At 39.9% G+C, this 17,415-nt stretch overlaps 1 long non-coding RNA gene and 1 pseudogene across 1 annotated transcript in view; one reads left to right on the top strand and one right to left on the bottom strand.

The window, feature by feature from the left end:
* LOC123801952 (uncharacterized) overlaps positions 1-17,415 on the bottom strand; it is a 42,304-nt gene that overhangs the window by 7,383 nt on the left and 17,506 nt on the right. The gene's annotated exons all lie outside the window — the stretch shown is intronic.
* LOC148107027 (52 kDa repressor of the inhibitor of the protein kinase pseudogene) lies at positions 15,642-16,250 on the top strand (annotated as a pseudogene).

The following is a 17,415-nucleotide window of genomic DNA, read 5'->3' as shown; positions in this document are numbered from 1 at the left end:
TGGTGTCTTCTGCCAGTAAGGGGAATTGGTGGAAAATATTGAAAAGTTCTGATTGAACTGGTTTTCTCTTTTTAAGGAAAGCTTAGGAAGGGATCAATTCTTTAAAATTTCTTTAAAGCATATCTCTAGGGGAGAAATTTTTCTCCGTTATTTAAAAATTAGACTAATAGAATACTTTCACATAAACAGCAATTTTATTATTTTCTAATACAATAGTGTAGTCATTCAAAGTGGCCAAGAAAACATTGATTAATAGAGCGCTTCAGTGAAATAAGAGAAAAAATGAACTGATTTGACATAAGAAAGCACGGGCTTACCACAAGGCGCTACTTAAACTGAAATTTATTATTTGCATATTCATTGAAGATAACGTCCGAAACCTTTAAAAAAAATGATGCAAACTTTCCCATATAATTTTTTATTTTTTTTGCTGTTCTTTCTTTTTATGATTTTTATTATATTATGTTAGTCACCATACAGTACATCCCCGGTTTCCGATGTAAAGCTCGATGATTCATTAGTTGCGTATAACACCCAGTGCACCTTGCAATGCGTGCCCTCCTTACTACCCATCACCAGCCTATCCCATTCCCCCACCCCCTCCCCTCTGAAGCCCTCAGTTTGTTTCTCAGAGTCCATAGTCTCTCATGCTTCATTCCCCCTTCTGATTACCCCCCCTTTCTTTATCCCCTTCTTCCCCTACCGATCATCCTAGTTCTTATGTTCCATAGATGAGAGAAACCATATGATAATTATCTTTCTCTGCTTGACTTATTTCACTTAGCATTATCTCCTCCAGTGCCGTCCATGTTGCAGCAAATGTTGAGAATTCGTTCTTTCTGATAGCTGAGTAATATTCCATTGTATATATGGACCACAACTTCTTAATCCAGTCATCTGTTGAAGGGCATCTCGGCTCCTTCCACGATTTAGCTATTGTGGACATTGCCGCTATGAACATTGGGGTGCATATGGCCCTTCTCTTCACTACGTCTGTATCTTTGGGGTAAACACCCAGTAGTGCAATGGCTGATCATAGGGTAGCTCAATTTTTAACCTTTTAAGGGGACCTCACACTGTTTTCCAGAGTGGCTGTACCAACTTGCATTCCCACCAACAATGTAGGAGGGATCCCCTTTCTCCACATCCTCTCCAACAATTGTTGTTTCTTGCCTTGTCTATTTTTGCCATTCTAACTGGCGTAAGGTGGTATCTCAGTGTGGTTTTGATTTGAATTTCCCTGATGGCTAATGATTTTGAACATTTTTTCATGTGTCTGTTAGCCATTTGTATGTCTTCATTGGAAAAGTGTCTGTTCATATATTCTGCCCATTTTTTGATTTGTTTATTTGTTTCTCATGTATTAAGTTTGAGAAGTTCTTTGTAGATCTTGGATACCAGTCCTTTATCTGTAGTGTCATTTGCAAATATATTCTCCCATTCCGTGGGCTGCCTCTTAGTTTTTTTGACTGTTTCCTTGGCTGTGCAGAAGCTTTTTATCTTGATGAAGTCCCATAAATTCATTTTATCTTTTGTTTCTCTTGCCTTTGGGGATGTGTCATGAAAAAGGTTGCTTTGGCCAATGTCGTAGAGGTTGCTGCCTATGTTCTCCTCTAGAATTTTGATGGATTCCTGTCTCACCTCGAGGTCTTTCACCCATTTGGAGTTTATTTTTGTGTATGGTGTGAGATAGTGGTCAAGTTTCATTCTTTTGCATGTAGCTGTCCAATGTTCCCAGCACCATTTATTGAAGAGACTTTTTTCCACTGGATGTTTTTTCCTGCTTTGTCAAAGATTAGTTGCCCAAAGAGGCAAGGGTCCATTTCTGGGTTCTCTATTCTGTTCCATTGGCCTATGTGTCTGTTTTTGTGCCAATACCATGCTGTCTTGATAATTACTACAGCTTTGTAATAGAGCTTGAAGTCCGGAATTGTGATGCCACCAGCTTTGGTTTTCTTTTTCAACATTCCTTTGGCTACTTGGGATCTTTTCTGGTTCTGTACAAATTTTAGGATTATTTGCTCCAGTTCTGTGAAAAATGTTAATGGTATTTTGATAGGGATTGCATTGAATGTGTAGATTGCTCTGGGTAGTATAGACTTTATAACAATATTTGTTCTTCCTTTCCGTGAGCATGGAATGTTCTTACATTTGTGTCTTCCTAAATTTCTTTCATAAGAATTCTGTAGTTTTTAGAGTATAGATCCTTTGCCTCTTTGGTTAGGTTTATTCCTAGGTATCTTATGGTTTTTGATGAAATTGTAAATGGGATCGACTTCTTAATGTCTCTTTCTTCTGTCTCCTTGTTGGTGTATAGAAATGCAACTGATTTCTGTGCACTGATGTTATATCCTGCCACTTTGCTTAATTTCTGTATGAGTTCTAGCAATACGGGGGTGAAGTCTTCTGGGTTTTCCACATAAAGTATCATGTCATCTGTGAAGAGTGAGAGCTTGACTTCTTCTTTGATGATTTGAATGCCTTTTATTTCTTTTTGTTGTCTGATTGCTGAGGCTAGGACTTCTAGTACTATGTTGAACAACAGTGGTGATAGTGGACATCCCTGCCATGTTCCTGACCTTAGGGGAAAAGCTCTGTTTTTCCCCAACATACAATGGAATTTTATTCAGCATTTAAAAGGAAGGAAACTCTGCATTCTACATGGATGAACTTTGACAACATCATGCTAAGTGATGCTAAGATGCAAACTTTCCCATATAATTTTTTAAATAGCCTTAATTTTCTATGAAGACAGTATCTCTGAATTAAAAGGGAAAATTCTGATTTTCTCCCTTCAGATGATCACAAATAATATGAAATCTGTTTTAGTGAGGTCTTATTCTAACCTACACTGTTTGGGTGGTATTTGTGTGGATGCCCAGAAATATATACATATATACAAATATAGATATGTATTCTAGGGTCAAAGCTGAGATATTGGTCAACATTTTCGTCCATACACCCTGCCCTCGGGCTCCAGGATACAGAGATGGAGGCTTTCAAATAGCTTTCTACTCTGTCCCTGCAGAAACTATTTCCATAACCAGAGTTGCTGGCATTCATTGTGCATAGAATGAGAACAAAATTTGGCAGAAGGTTCTTTGAGACATTCTGAGAATAGCTCCAGCAATTGCTCCCCTCTCTCTGATGCATCGATATTTTTTTTCCTTCTCTACATTTCCATTAATATACAAATACGGTATCGCTTCCACTTAAACAACAATAACAGCACTCTTGACCTCACTTTTGCCTCCAGCTAACTGCTCTATTTCTGTTCCCTCTGCAGAAAAATTCCTCAAAATAATCATCTATCCCCATGCCTACAATTCTTCTCCCATTCTCTCCTGGACCCACTCACTCGGACCTCTATCCCTACCTTTCCACATAAATTGCCTTTGTTATGCTTACTAATGTCTCCCAGGTTGTAAAATCCAAGGCACATTTCCATTATCCTCACTTGCCCATCAGCAGTGTTCTCAACACTAGATCACTTTCTTTTTCTTCCTTGAAACATTTCCTTCCTCTGGGTTTTAGGATACCCTGCTCTCCTGGCTTGCCACTGCCCTCAGTGGCCATCACTCTTCAGTGTTCTCGACTGGTTCCTCCTGTCTCTCTGACTCTAAAGGCAGGCAAGCTCCCGACTCAGTCTTGGCTCTTTGTCCTACATTCTATCCACGTTTTCTCCCTTGGGAGTCTCATGTGTGTAGATGGCTTCCATAGTTCTATTTCTAGCCCTGACTTGTCTACACTCATAGATCCAACTGCCTACTCAGTGTCTCTACTTGGATGTCTAATAGGCATCTCGATTTTCACACACCCAAAACTGAACTCTTGATCTTTTCCCCAAAACTTGCTTTTCCCTGAGTGTCTGCCTCTGTTTATTTAGGTAAGGTAACTCCATCCTTCCAGTGGCTCAAGCTAAAAACTTTAGACTCATCCCTGACTCTTCTCTTTCTCTGGAATAAAATGCTGAAAGAAAAAGTCGAAGTCTGTTACTATAATGCTTAAAGACAAAGGGGCAGAATTCTCACCACTGTCTAAAAGTTGGAAAAGGGCTACTGCCACCTCTTCCTCTCCGGAAATGCCAGGCTTCCAATCACTAGCTATAATCATCCTTCGGACAGACAAGGAAACTTTTTTTTTCGTAAGATTTATTTACTTATTTTAGAGGGGGGTGGTGGGGACAGAGGGAGAGAGAATCTTAAGTAGGCTCCATGCCCAGTGCAGGGCTTGATCTCAAGACCCTGAGATCAGACCTGAGCCGAAACCAAGAGTCAGACACTTAACTGACTGTGCCACCCAGGCGCCCCCAAAAAAGGAAACTTCTATTCAGATCTGCGAATTCTACTAACTGGATAATGAATACTCAAACTGGTTCTGGTAGGATGAAGGAAGGAAAAACAAGGTTGGACATCACATTCCCTTATATACACTCTACTTAAATACATCGACATACCTTCCCACGTTGCTTTTATCCTCTACTCTCAAATGGTCAATTTTGCTACCAAGTGCTAAGGGAAACTCTGAGACACCAACCTCTGGAAAAGTTCTGTGCAGAGCACAGAGTTGTCATAGTTGCTGTGGGGTGCTTGTATTGGAGAAAGAAACAGAGCTGGCTTTACCTCCTCGGGGGACATAAAGGATTCCTAAGAAATTACGGTAATGGGGACAACTTCTGCCATAGCCAAAATGTAGAATCTAAGTCTCTCTGGGAGTTATTTATTTATTTATTTATTTAGAGGGAGAGAGAGTGCTGGAGGGGGTGAGGGGCAAAGGAGAGGGAAAGAGAGAATCCGAAGCAGGCTCCATGCTCAGCACTGAAGAGGAGCTCAATTCCTCAATCCCAAGATCTTGACCTTAGTGAAGCCAAGAGCCACCCAGGCACCCCTCTCTGGGAGCTTTTTAAACAGTAGGTGTGGGGCGCCTGGGTGGCTCAGTCGTTAAACATCTGCCTTCTGCTCAGGTCATGATCCCAAGGTCCTGGATTGAGCCCCACATCCGGCTCCCTGCTCAGTGGGAAGCCTGCTTCTCCCTCTCCCACTCCCCCTGCTTGTGTTCCCTCTTTCACGGTCTCTCTGTCAAATAAATAAATAAAATTAAAAAAAATAAACAGTTGGTGTATCTTCTGCTTTTTAAAAATCAGCCCCTTTGCAATTTCCTTGAAGATACGAGGTATGTTTTCTACTCTTTTTGGAGGGGGGGAACCATACCCAACAGCCTGAGTAAGGTGTTTTGTGTTTGATGGGTACTCAAAAAAAATGTTGCTGATCTTTCTGAACTTCTTCTTCCCCTTAGGAACTGGATGAGTTCTTTTTTATTCTTTAAACACTAATCCATTTTATGTGTGTTTCTATCACCAAGGCCCAAAGAAGCACCTACTTGCCACACAAGCCCTAGTGAAGAAGGCATTCATGACAGTCTTGGAAAGTTGCTCTTCCAGTGGGACGCCACTGAGGCTTCAGGCAAAGAGGGAGATTAGAAGGGAATTTAAGGTAGCCATGTGTTCTACATGCTACCAGTTTATTGGGAGAAATTCTAAAAGGATTGTTAACTTATCACTATTAATAGCACTACCTTCCTCCTTGCAAATCAGCATTTGTACTCTGTGGTCATTCTTACTAACAATCTTGTACTCTTTGGTGTCTTAAATTCATGCAAATACACTTCTTCCCCTCCCATAATCCCCATCTATAACTAATTATATTTTGACGTAAAGGAAATGGACAGTATCTAATAGACATCCTAAAGACTTAAAATATTTTTAAAAGTTCCATTTGAAAAAAATTGTGACAGAGACGTATGAAGAAATTACTTTGTATTTATATTTTAACTTTACTTCCTATTAAATGTAATTTGGAATGTTATTTTCTGGAAAAGACGAACGATAAAGTTCTTTTTTTTTAAAGATTTTATTTATTTATTTATTTATTTATTTATTTATTTATTATTTTAGAGGGAGTGTGTGTGTGAACAGGGGAGAGGGTGCCCACACAGGGCTGGATCTCATGACCCTGAGATCATGATATGAGCCGAAATCAAGAGTCAGACACCTAGCCAAGTGAACCACCCAGGAACCCCTGAATGATAAAGTTCTTTTTATTTTTTATTATTTTTTTAAAGATTTTTATTTATTTATTTATTCGACAGAGAGAGAGGGACAGCCAGCGAGAGAGGGAACACAAGCAGGGGGAGTGGGAGAGGAAGAAGCAGGCTCATAGCGGAGGAGCCTGATGTGGGGCTCGATCCCAGAACGCCGGGATCACGCCCTGAGCTGAAGGCAGACGCTTAACGACTGCGCCACCCAGGCGCCCCTAAAGTTCTTTTTAAAAAAATAAGCTGCACAATAGAAATCTGTTAGAGCTATTACTAAAAAAAGCCATGAACCCATGAAGAAATGCTTGCACATAAATGCAAGTAATTGATGTAAATTAAAAACTCAATCCCAGTTTCAAAGAAAAAATTGCTAAAAGTAAAGATAAAGGAATAACTTTCCTTCCCATCCTCTGTTTTATTGGCTATAACTGACATATAACATTGTATTGAGCTATACAACATGATGATTTGATGTACGTATATATTGTAAAATGATTATTGCAGTAAGTTAACATCCATCACCTCACATAGTTACAACATTTTTTTCTTGTGATTAGAACTTTTTTTTTAAAGATTTTATTTATTTATGTGACAGAGAGACAGCCAGCGAGAGAGGGAACACAGCAGGGGGAGTGGGAGAGGAAGAAGCAGGCTCCCAGCGGAGGAGACGGATGTGGGGCTCGATCCTGGAACGCCGGGATCACGCCCTGAGCCGAAGGCAGACACTTAACGACTGCGCTACCCAGGCGCCCCTGTGATTAGAACTTTTAAGATCTATTCTCTTAGCAACTTTCAAATATACAACACAGAGTTGTTAACTATAGTCACCATGCTCTACATGACATCCCCAGAACTTATCTGATGACTGGAAGCTTGTACCTCTTGACCACCTTCACTCATTACCTGCCCCATCCCCAAGCCATTCTCTGACTCTAGCAACCAGCAATCTGTTCTCTGTTTTTATGAGTTCCTTTATTTTAGGTTCCTCATGTAAGTGAGATCATACAGTATTTGTCTTTTTCTGTCTGACTTATTTCACTAGGAATAACATTCTTATTAAAAAGGTTATATTAGTCAGGGTTCTCCAGAGAAGCAGAAACAATGGGATATATATAGCAAGATACATATTTTTAGAGGGGGGTGGTAGGGACAGAGGGAGAGAGAATCTTGAGATTGATTTTAGGGAATTGGCTCACACAATTGTGAGGGCTGGCAAGTCTGAAATCTGTAGGGCAGGTGGGTAGGCTGGAAACAGGTTGAGTGTCTATGTTGCAGTCTTGAGGAGAATTCCTTCTCCTTCAGGAAACCTCAGTCTTTGTTTTTAAGGTCTTCAACTGATTGGATGAAGCCCACTCACCTTATGGAATGTACTGTTTTTCTCAAAGTCTACTGATTTGAAAGTTAATCACATCTAAAAAATATCTTCACAGCAACATCTAGATTGGTGTTTGACCAAACAATGGGGCACCATAGCCTAGCCAAGTTGACACACAGAATTAACCATCACAAAGGTAGTCGAGAAGGAGTATTCGTCCTCAATTTCTTCTTCAGTTGAGGAAGGAATGCAACTCTGAGTATTCAGGGATGTAATAAGGTACACTAAGAAAGGTCACCAAATTTATTCAAGATTAGCAGACACCAGCCTAATGCTATGAAAGTCTCAATGAAAGAAGTAAGTGGTTTTGGCCCTTGACGAAGCTGCTAAAGGTCCCAGAACTGTGGCTGGGACAAAATAAGCACAAAAAAAATATATTCTCCTTTCTACCTAATCTCTAGAACTATACACCGGTACGGAATGGGTCAGTTTATTGGTCTAGTTTTGCTTTGGCTTCAGTCAAGCCCCTTGGAATTTTTATAAAGGGTTCCTTCCCAGGTCCTACCTAAGGTTCCCCAGTACAGAGATGGCTACTTGCTTAGGGAAAACTGCTTCATTGCTATTAACATATAAAGTTAATTCGATTTTCTACTTGTAGATTTTCACCCTGAGGTCATTTACGAGTTTAACTATCTAATCATATAGACCTTATAATCTAACTACAGATGCTGAATCAGTTTTTTCCAAATTATTAGTTTATTTACCTATTGTAATGAAAACCAAGCTTCTTTGATGTATAATTATGATAGGAAATTATTGGTCTGCAGCAAGCATCCTAGAGAGTGAAGGAAACACATGGTGTTAACGATTTCTCTAAATTGAGTCCATTGAAAGAATCAGAGAAATCTGTTTACTTTCTTTTATTTTTTTTAATTAAAAAATGGCTTTCAATCACAATCATTTGGATAGGTCTTCCCATCCACATCTCTAATAATTCTCAACACCAGCTAAGGAATTGAAAAGAAGACAGTGGTGTTAACTATCTGGGATGATGAGTAACAAAGTCTGAATTCACCAGCATTTCCCCCTAGGATTCTTTATTCAGACTTTCTTCCATAACTCTCTTAAAACTCCGTCTTTTTATTCTTAGAACCCAGGAGACACAGAAAAACCCCAGGTGCCTTATTTGCCATCTAATTCCTATTAATGCTCCTTCTACTAGAAAAGATAGTTGAGAGTTAACAGCATCCATGTGGGTCTATAGTCAAGAATACTCTATGGAAGATACAGAGAACAGTTTGGTGGTTGCCAGAAATGGGAGGAGGAGGGAGTGAAGATACAAATTGACAGTTAGAAAATAAGTAAGTCATGGGAATGTTATATACAACATGGCAACTAGAGTTAATAATACACTATTGCATATTTGAAAGTTGCTAACAGAATACATCCTAAAAGTTCTCATCACAAGAAAAAAAAATTCTGTGACTATGCATAGTGGACGGATGTTAACTAGATTTATTGTGGTGATCTTTCACAATATATACAAATACGGAATTATTATGTTGTACACCTGAAACTAATACAGTGTATGTCAATTATACCTCAATAAAAAGAAGTTAAAAAAAGAATATTCTATGGACGATAATAACTTACATGTATAAGTCCCTTTGTAATTTAAAAAGCACTTTTACAACCATCTTCTTTGCTTCTCTTAATAACTTAATATGGCAGGGATTATTAGCTCAGATTTAAAGACAAGATTGAGACTCAAGGAGATTAACTGACCTGTTCAAGGTCACAAGGTCAAAAGGTGGTAAAGACAAGAACCCAGGTCTTCCAACACCCAGTTCAATGCATCACCGCTATACTATACCGTCCTAATGAAATAGGTTCTCGGCTGCTAAATGTACCTGCAGGATAGCCACTGCATGAGGTCTATATTGTAGAGGGCAGATATCACAGGGTGAAGAAAAGAATTATTGGTAAAGCCTGAAGAAAGAACCAGCAACAGAGTTCTATAATTTCCTCAGTGGGTTATTTCTTTCAAAAATAAAAAAGAGGCACCATTATGCATAGTATAATGAATTTTAAAGTGACTCTAGCACCCCTTCTCTTTTCCCTGTGACCTCATTCTTTCTCTTAATCAGTTCTGAGATTGACTTTGCAGTTCTGAGTTCAATTAGCCAGGCTGGATGGGTATGTTAATACCTTGCTATTCAAGGAGAAGCCCATGGATGACAGATGGGTAACATGGGTATCATTTGGGAGCTTGTTAGAAATGCAGATTCTTAAGTCAGCTTCTCACCCCAAAATTATTGAATCAGAATCTACATTTTAACAAGATTCCCCAAGTGATTCATGTGCACCCTTAAGTTTGAGAAACACTGTTAATATATACTTGCAGATGTGTGTCAATATCTGAAAAGAGGTGTCATACTAGCATGTTCATTAGCAAACAAATAGTCGGGTTCAGTAAATGAATAGTGTGAAGTGACAGATAATCAAAGATGGGTGAAAATCAAAATATTTGACTTAGGTTCGTGCTAAATCAGCAAGTCCAAACGACTGTGAGATATTAAATCATGCCAGTTATCATTAAAATGTACAACTTTCATTCCAAATAAGTTTCTCAATTAGCATTGGCAAAAAATATGGGGAAACTTTCCATTTCCATATCCCCTTTACAAGCACAGAACAAGAAAATGTTACCATCTGTAAAGGAGCACACAGTCACCTAACCATGTATTTCTCTGCCCTGGCTATTTATGAAAATAACCTGAGGAGCTTTTAAAACCTGTGGGGGCCCGACCTCCAGACATTCTTTTTTTTTTTTTTTTAAAGATTTTATTTATTTATTTGACAGAGATAGAGACAGGCATCGAGAGAGGGAACACAAGCAGGGGGAGTGGGAGAGGAAGAAGCAGGCTCCCAGCAGAGGAGCCTGATGTGGGGCTCGATCCCATAACGCCGGGATCACGCCCTGAGCCGAAGGCAGGCGCTTAACCACTGTGCCACCCAGGCGCCCCAAACCTCCAGACATTCTGATTTACTTATCTAAGATAAGGACCTGGGCCCCCATGATTTGAATATGCAGCCAGCATTGAGAACCACTGACTACCTAATCCTTCATTCCATAGATGAGGAAATTGGGGTTAATAAAATGGTACCAATATAGCTTAAATAAAATGTTTTTCAAAAATAAGTAAATAGTTATTTCTGAAACCTGAAACTCATTGACCAAGTGAAGTCTGACTGTTTGGACAACTGTTAACCATCTCTCCCTCTCTCTTTGCTTTATTATTATTTTTAAGAACTAAAGGTCTTCTTTATCCTTGCATTAACTCTGTGAACATGGGTTAACCCATCTAACCTTTCTTTGAAAAAATTACCAGGAAAATATTTATCCACAGGAGCTGACACGGCAAATTTCAAAAGAATAAAATTTGACTCCCACTTTTAAACTTGTTCTCACAGATCTTCAGCATGTATTCACATAGTGAGAAGAACTATTTTAAGTAGCTTACAAAATTAAAAACCAAACAATGATTAAAATCTAAGAGGTAACCTCTGAAACTAATAATACAGTGTATGTTAATTAAATTGAATTTAAATAAAAAATTTTTAAAAATCTTAAGAGAAAATAAATCTATAGTTCTGTACTGTAATATTGTGAGTATAATTGGACCCACGCAGTTCAAACCTATGTTGTTCAAGAGTCAACTGTATTTAATTCCACTGAACTATACAACTAAATATGGTTAAAATGGCAAATTTTATGTTATGTACATTTAACCACAATAAAAGAAAAAGTGGGGGTTATTTAAGTTTCAAGCCTCTAAAATAGAAGGATAAATCAAAGCCAGCCTTTGGAATACACTATTTGCATCTTACTTTTACCTTATGACAAAATGTCTATATAATTTACCAAAAAAAAATCTTTAATAGTATTCAGTTCTACATAAATACGTGTATGTATTAGTATTCAGGTCTACACACACAAATGTATGACTTGTTGGAAGTTACATTCCCTTTCTCTTAACCACCCCCAACTACTGAATAAAAGTATTTCTAAAAATACACATTAAAAAATCTGAGAGGTGGGCATCTGGGTGGCTCAATCAGTTGGGCATCTGCCTTCAGCTCGGGTCATGATCTTGGGGTCCTGGGATCGAGTCCCGCATCAGGCTCTCTGCTCCTTGGGGAGTCTGCTTCTCCCTCTTACTCTCCCTCTGTGTTCTCTCTCCCCCCCCTCAAATAAATAAAATCTCTAAAAAAAATCTGAGAGGTCAATAGGTGCTAAGGTAATTTTCAAAAAAGGCTGTATTTCTTTGACTTCCCTCCCACCAACAGTAGGGTTCCATTGACACTGAGAGGCTGTGATTGCTTTAGCAATCCTGTAAAGGGCCAGACAGTTAACATCTTAGGCTTTGCAGACCATACGGTCTCTGTTGCAACTACTCAACTCTGCATCGTAGCACAAAAGTAGCCATAGACAAAGTGCAAACGAATGGACATGGCTATGCTCCAACAACACTATTTACAACGACAGGTGGCAGGCTGGATTTGGCAGGAGGCCACAGTTCACTGATTTCTGCAACAGAGTATGGAAGAAATGCCATGTGACTTCTGAAAGTAGGTCATAAAAGGCCCTACAGCGTACACCTGGGTCTCCTGGAACACTCACTCTCAGGAAGTTCCCTCTTGGAACTTAGCCACCACCCCGTAAGAAGCCCAAGCCAGAGAGAGAAACTGGCCCTAGGTAAGTGATCTGGTCAACAGCCCCGGCTGAGCCCAGCCTTTGTGTCATCGCAGCCCAGGTGCTGGCAAGTGAGTGAAGAAGTCTCCTGATGATTCCAGTTGCCAGCTGTTCAAGTCACCACTCAACACTGAGTCTTCCTGGCTGAGGCCCTGGACAGAGTGGAACAGAGACAAAACATTCCCACCAGGCCCTATCAGAATTCTCTGTGGAATAGCTAAATCGTGGAAGGAGCCGAGATGCCCTGCAACAGATGACTGGATTAAGAAGTTGTGGTCCATATATACAATGGAATATTACTCAGCAATCAGAAAGAATGAGTTCTCAACATTTGCTACAACATGGACGGCACTGGAGGAGATAATGCTTAGTGAAATAAGTCAAGCAGAGAAAGACAACTATCATATGATTTCTCTCATCTATGGAACATAAGAACTAGAATGATCAGTAGGGGAAGAAAGGGATAAAGAAAGGGGGGGTAATCAGAAGGGGGAATGAAACATGAGAGACTATGGACTATGAGAAACAAACTGAGGGCTACAGAGGGGAGGGGGGTGGGGGAATGGGATAGACCGGTGATGGGTAGTAAGGAGGGCACGTATTGCATGGTGCACTGGGTGTTATACACAACTAATGAATCATCGAACTTTACATCGAAAACCGGGGATGTACTATATGGTGACTAACATAATATAATAAAAAATCATTATTAATAAAAAAAAAAAAAAAAAAGAATTCTCTGTGGATAGTAAAACTGCTGTTTTCATGTTGCTAGGTTTGGAGCTGGTTTGTTATGCAGCAATAGTAACTAGAACAGACGATGACTAAAAAAATTCTTAAGATCACGGGTGGAAGGCTAAAAATCTCAGAAACCTGGAGTTAACATACTCCATTGAAAATATTTATGCTTTTTTTTAAAAAATTATGCTTTTAAGTCATAAGCCTAACGAAACTTGCAATATCTTTTCCATATGAATAAACATTCTGGAGTAACACATGAAACGTAGTTGCCAACCAATTTGGGATTGTCCTTTGACAATGGCTTTATGGCTGGTTCATAAAACAAATCTGGGACTAGTTACCAACTAATCATTAAATATCTGATTGAAGATAATAAACAATTAGGATCAGCTAATTTAGTCCAACTGGCCAAACTAGTTCCTGTGTATGTGTAGAATGCTGACTGCTTGACTGAGCTGTGGTTGCAGACATGTTTTACGTAATACTAAAGCAAAATTTACATAGCTAGTCGATACTAGAAAAGTTTTTTAACTTTAAGCAATATAGTCTATGCTCTAGTTGCAGGTAAATTATTATAAAATCTAACCTACTAGATATTCACTAATGCTGAACTTTAGGGATACATGGATTAACAATTTGCTAACAATTTGGCTGTAAGTGTTTAAACTCCCCACCCCCACCCCACCCTGAACGAGCAAGGCCCTGGAGGAGGTTCCCCCCACACCACCAAGCAATGCTCTGGACACCAGGTAGGTATTCTACAGTTCAAATCAATTCTGAACTATCTACCTAGAGAGAGACTCAGATTCCAAAGGGACGGGGATCAATCTCAAAAGACCACCCTCCACTTCTGAAGCCAATTACAAGTTCAGGTTAACACCAGTGCTTCTGGCCAACCAGTTATAGATTGGAGGTTCCAAAGGTCCACCTGCTGGATTTCAGATGCCAGTCGCCAAGTCCAGGTTGCTAGCTGTGCTTCTTAGCAACTGGCTATAAATCAGAGGTTCTCCTGACCTCTACCCTTTCAGATTCAACTTATTAGCTAGAATGGCTCACAAAACTCAGGGAAACATTTACATACATTTACCAGTTTATTATAAAAGAATATGATAAAGGATACAGATGAACATCCAGATGGAAGAGATGTTAGGGCAAGGTATATGGCAAGGGACGTGGAGCTTCTATGCCCAGCCTGGGTGTGCTCCTCTCCCAGCACCTCCCTGTGTACACCAACCTGGAAGCTATCCAAATTCTGTCCGTTTCTAGATTTTTATGGAGACTTCATGACATGGCATGGATGATTAAATCATCAGCCTTTGGAGATCAATTCAACCCCCAGCCCCTCTCCTCTACCAGGATGTATGGCCCCATTCTTGGGTGACCCAGGGGCATTCCAAAAGCCACCTCATTAACATAACAAGAGCTACCTTTATCCTCTTAAGAAATCCCACAGGTTTTAGAAGTTCTGTGCTAGAAACAGGACAAAGACCAAATACATAGTATTTTCTTATTATGATTCATAGTATCACAGGAAGGAAGTCACTAAAAGATGACGCTGCTTAAAAAAAAAAACGACCTTGTTTCCTGAAATTATGGAATCATTCTCGCACTCGTTTGCTGTAGCTGGCAGGTCTCATGCCCAGTACTCTTATTAGCCTCCCATGGTTAAATCCTGGCAACTAGTTGCTATCTAGTAATAGTCGACACTTTGCCAGCCTTAACAAACGATAAGTATATAGGCAAACTACCCATAGGTGGGACATCAACTGCTAGTTGAAGAATCAAACTATTAAGTTAGAACAAGATTTCTGACAACTTTGGCACTATTGACATTCAGATCCCGCACATCTGACATAATTCTTTGTTGTGGGTCTGTCCTCTACACTGCACGATGTTTACTAGCACCACTGGTCTCTGCCCCCTAGGTGCCAGTAGTGTCCCCCACCTCAAGTCATGACAATCGAAAATGTCTCCAGATGTTGCGAAATGTCCTCTGGGGATAAAATTACCCCCAGTTGAGAACCCCTGGCTTAGAAATATAATTATCCATGTGGTGTTCTTTCTGCTTCCTTTCTTAGAAGACATACCAGGGGATTACTACTGGGGGAGGATGTGGCTATTCTTTTTGGTAATAGACTTAAAGTGTGGGACTGAGGTCTCATAGGAACAACGACCAGGGGCCTCCCTCAGTTCCTTGCCGCATTGACTTTTCCATGGTGTGGCTCAAAAGAAGACAGCTGACTTCATCAGAACAAGGAAGCAAGAGAACAAGAAAGACAGCAAGCAAGACCAACTCAGTCTTTTATAACCTGATCTCGGAAGTGATATCCATCACTCCTGCCTTATTCCATTCATTAGAAGCAAGGCACTAGGGCCAGCCCACACCCAGGCAGGATCATTGTGGGTCAATTTAGAAGCCTGATTACACCAGGATGGAAGGAAGGTTAAAAAAACAAACAAAAAAAATTTTTTTTAATATTTTCATGTCAAAAAAGGTCTTTTTTCCTATTCTCCTATTTAATCAATAGTCAGGCATAGAATTCTAAGTTGAAGGTGCTGGGCTGGCTTTCCTCCCCATCCCTACTAAGGGTGGGCTGCCCTGAGAAGATAGGATGGGCAGAGCTGGGCCTGCGAGGCAAGGACACCTAACTCCTTCACAGCCCCCACAGGCACAAGGAAGAGCCAGACCTGGTCTCTCCAGGTGCCCCAGGGGAGCCTGGCCAAATGCTTCAGTAGATGAAGAATTATAGAAGAGCAGACTTAAAGGATAAAACCTAGAAGAGACAACATTATTGATTATGCGCCCAACACTTTGAGACCCCCTAAGATCTGCAGACCTTGTCCCTATGGAACAAATTTTTATCTGATGAATCATCCAAACAATCTGCATAATAGACACAGAAAACAAATAAAACAATTGAGTGGAGATGAAATCAGGATACTGAAATATAAAACCAAAACAAACAAGAAAAAAATTGACAAAATTTCAGTCCAGGAATAAAACAATAAAGACAAAAGCAACAGCGATGCTTAGAACCCCAAAGCAGGAGGGAAAGAACTAAATGAAGACATTTTGCCTTTAACCCTTGAAGAGAAGGAAAACAATTCCTAAAATCTTTATTTGAAGTTTTGGTTCTTATGTAAACAAAACCTACTTCTGGATGGACCTGAGGCTGATGAAATCCCGAGAACTCTCTAAGCTCCTGATGACTTTCAAGCATTGCTGACGTGCGGGATAAATTCTGGTGAAGAGGTCCTGAGAAATTTTAATAGATTTCCTGCAACCATTTGTTTTATGTTTAGATGGTATAAATAGAGACACAAATATTAGATGGAGTAACTATGGCTGGCTAAGAATCCGTCCCTCTGCCGTGCTGTCAACAGATTTTTATTCTATTTTTGTCATTGTTGTTCTTAAAAATATCCTATCGTAACCTTTACAAAAAAGCCCTATCTTTTGTAAGAGCCCTTGGACAAAATTCCCACAGGACACATCTTGGATGTTTTCTTTCCAGCTAGCAGCTTGACCGCAGTGTTGCATTCACTAATGAGGTGATGGAAAATGTTAAAGCTTCCCATGGATTTTCATTTGAGGAAGCCATAAATTTTGAAAACCAACTTGATAGTCAAACAAAACTCCCTGGGAAATTCCACAGAGCTCACCAAGGTAACCTGGAGTCTCAACTAACCTCTGAGAATTACTATAAAGGGTCCCTAAGTGTTCCAACAATGGAAGACATTACTCAAGAACTTAAAGATATATTCTCACAATACCCCAAAGCTGGTAAACATTGATCTTGCATACTGTCATGGGACAGCTCAAATTCAACATATCAGAAAACACCATGCTGACTTGTACAGAAGTGACTTAGCCAATCCTGACACACTCTCAGCCCAGTTTCACTGGTAGAAAATCAAGTAGAAACACAGAAGGAAAGAGGTAGAGCTTCCATCCACTACTTAGGAAGCCCTCCATATGCCTGATCCCAAGTTTCTCCCTAATGCTTATGCATTGCTGAAAGTCGTGTGTATTCTTCCTGTGATGAAGTTTGAGAATGAGTGCTGTGAAAATGCTCAAAAGCATTCCTGAGGAAGACTTTGACAGAATGAAGGTCAAGTAACTTGGCTTTGCTTAACATAAACTCTTATATAAAACATGACCTGGATTTAATGGTAGATACACATATAAACTCTATACAAACAAGTCAGTGCTTCCTGCAGGTAATTCATAAACCATAGAAAGTACCTAAGAGAATGTTAAAAAATAGGTTTCCCCCTGGGGTGCCTGGGGGGTAAGTCGGTTGAGCACCTGCCTTCAGTTCAGGTCACACGGTCAGCTCCCTGCTCAGTGGGGAGTCTGCTTCTGCCTCTGCCCCTCCCCCTCCCTGCTTGTGCACTCTCTCTCAAATAAGATCTTTTTTTTTTTTTTTTTTAAGATTTTTACTTATTCATTTGAGAGAGAGAGAGAACACGAGCGGCGAGAAGGGGCAGAGGAAAAGGGAGAAGCAGA

The sequence above is a fragment of the Ursus americanus genome, chromosome 36 (genome assembly GCF_024610735.1).
Source record: "Ursus americanus isolate L20-20 chromosome 36, mUrsAme1.1.p, whole genome shotgun sequence".
Taxonomy (NCBI): domain Eukaryota; kingdom Metazoa; phylum Chordata; class Mammalia; order Carnivora; family Ursidae; genus Ursus; species Ursus americanus.
Note: the sequence above shows the minus strand (reverse complement) of the source record. Positions and strands in the feature narration are given on the sequence as shown.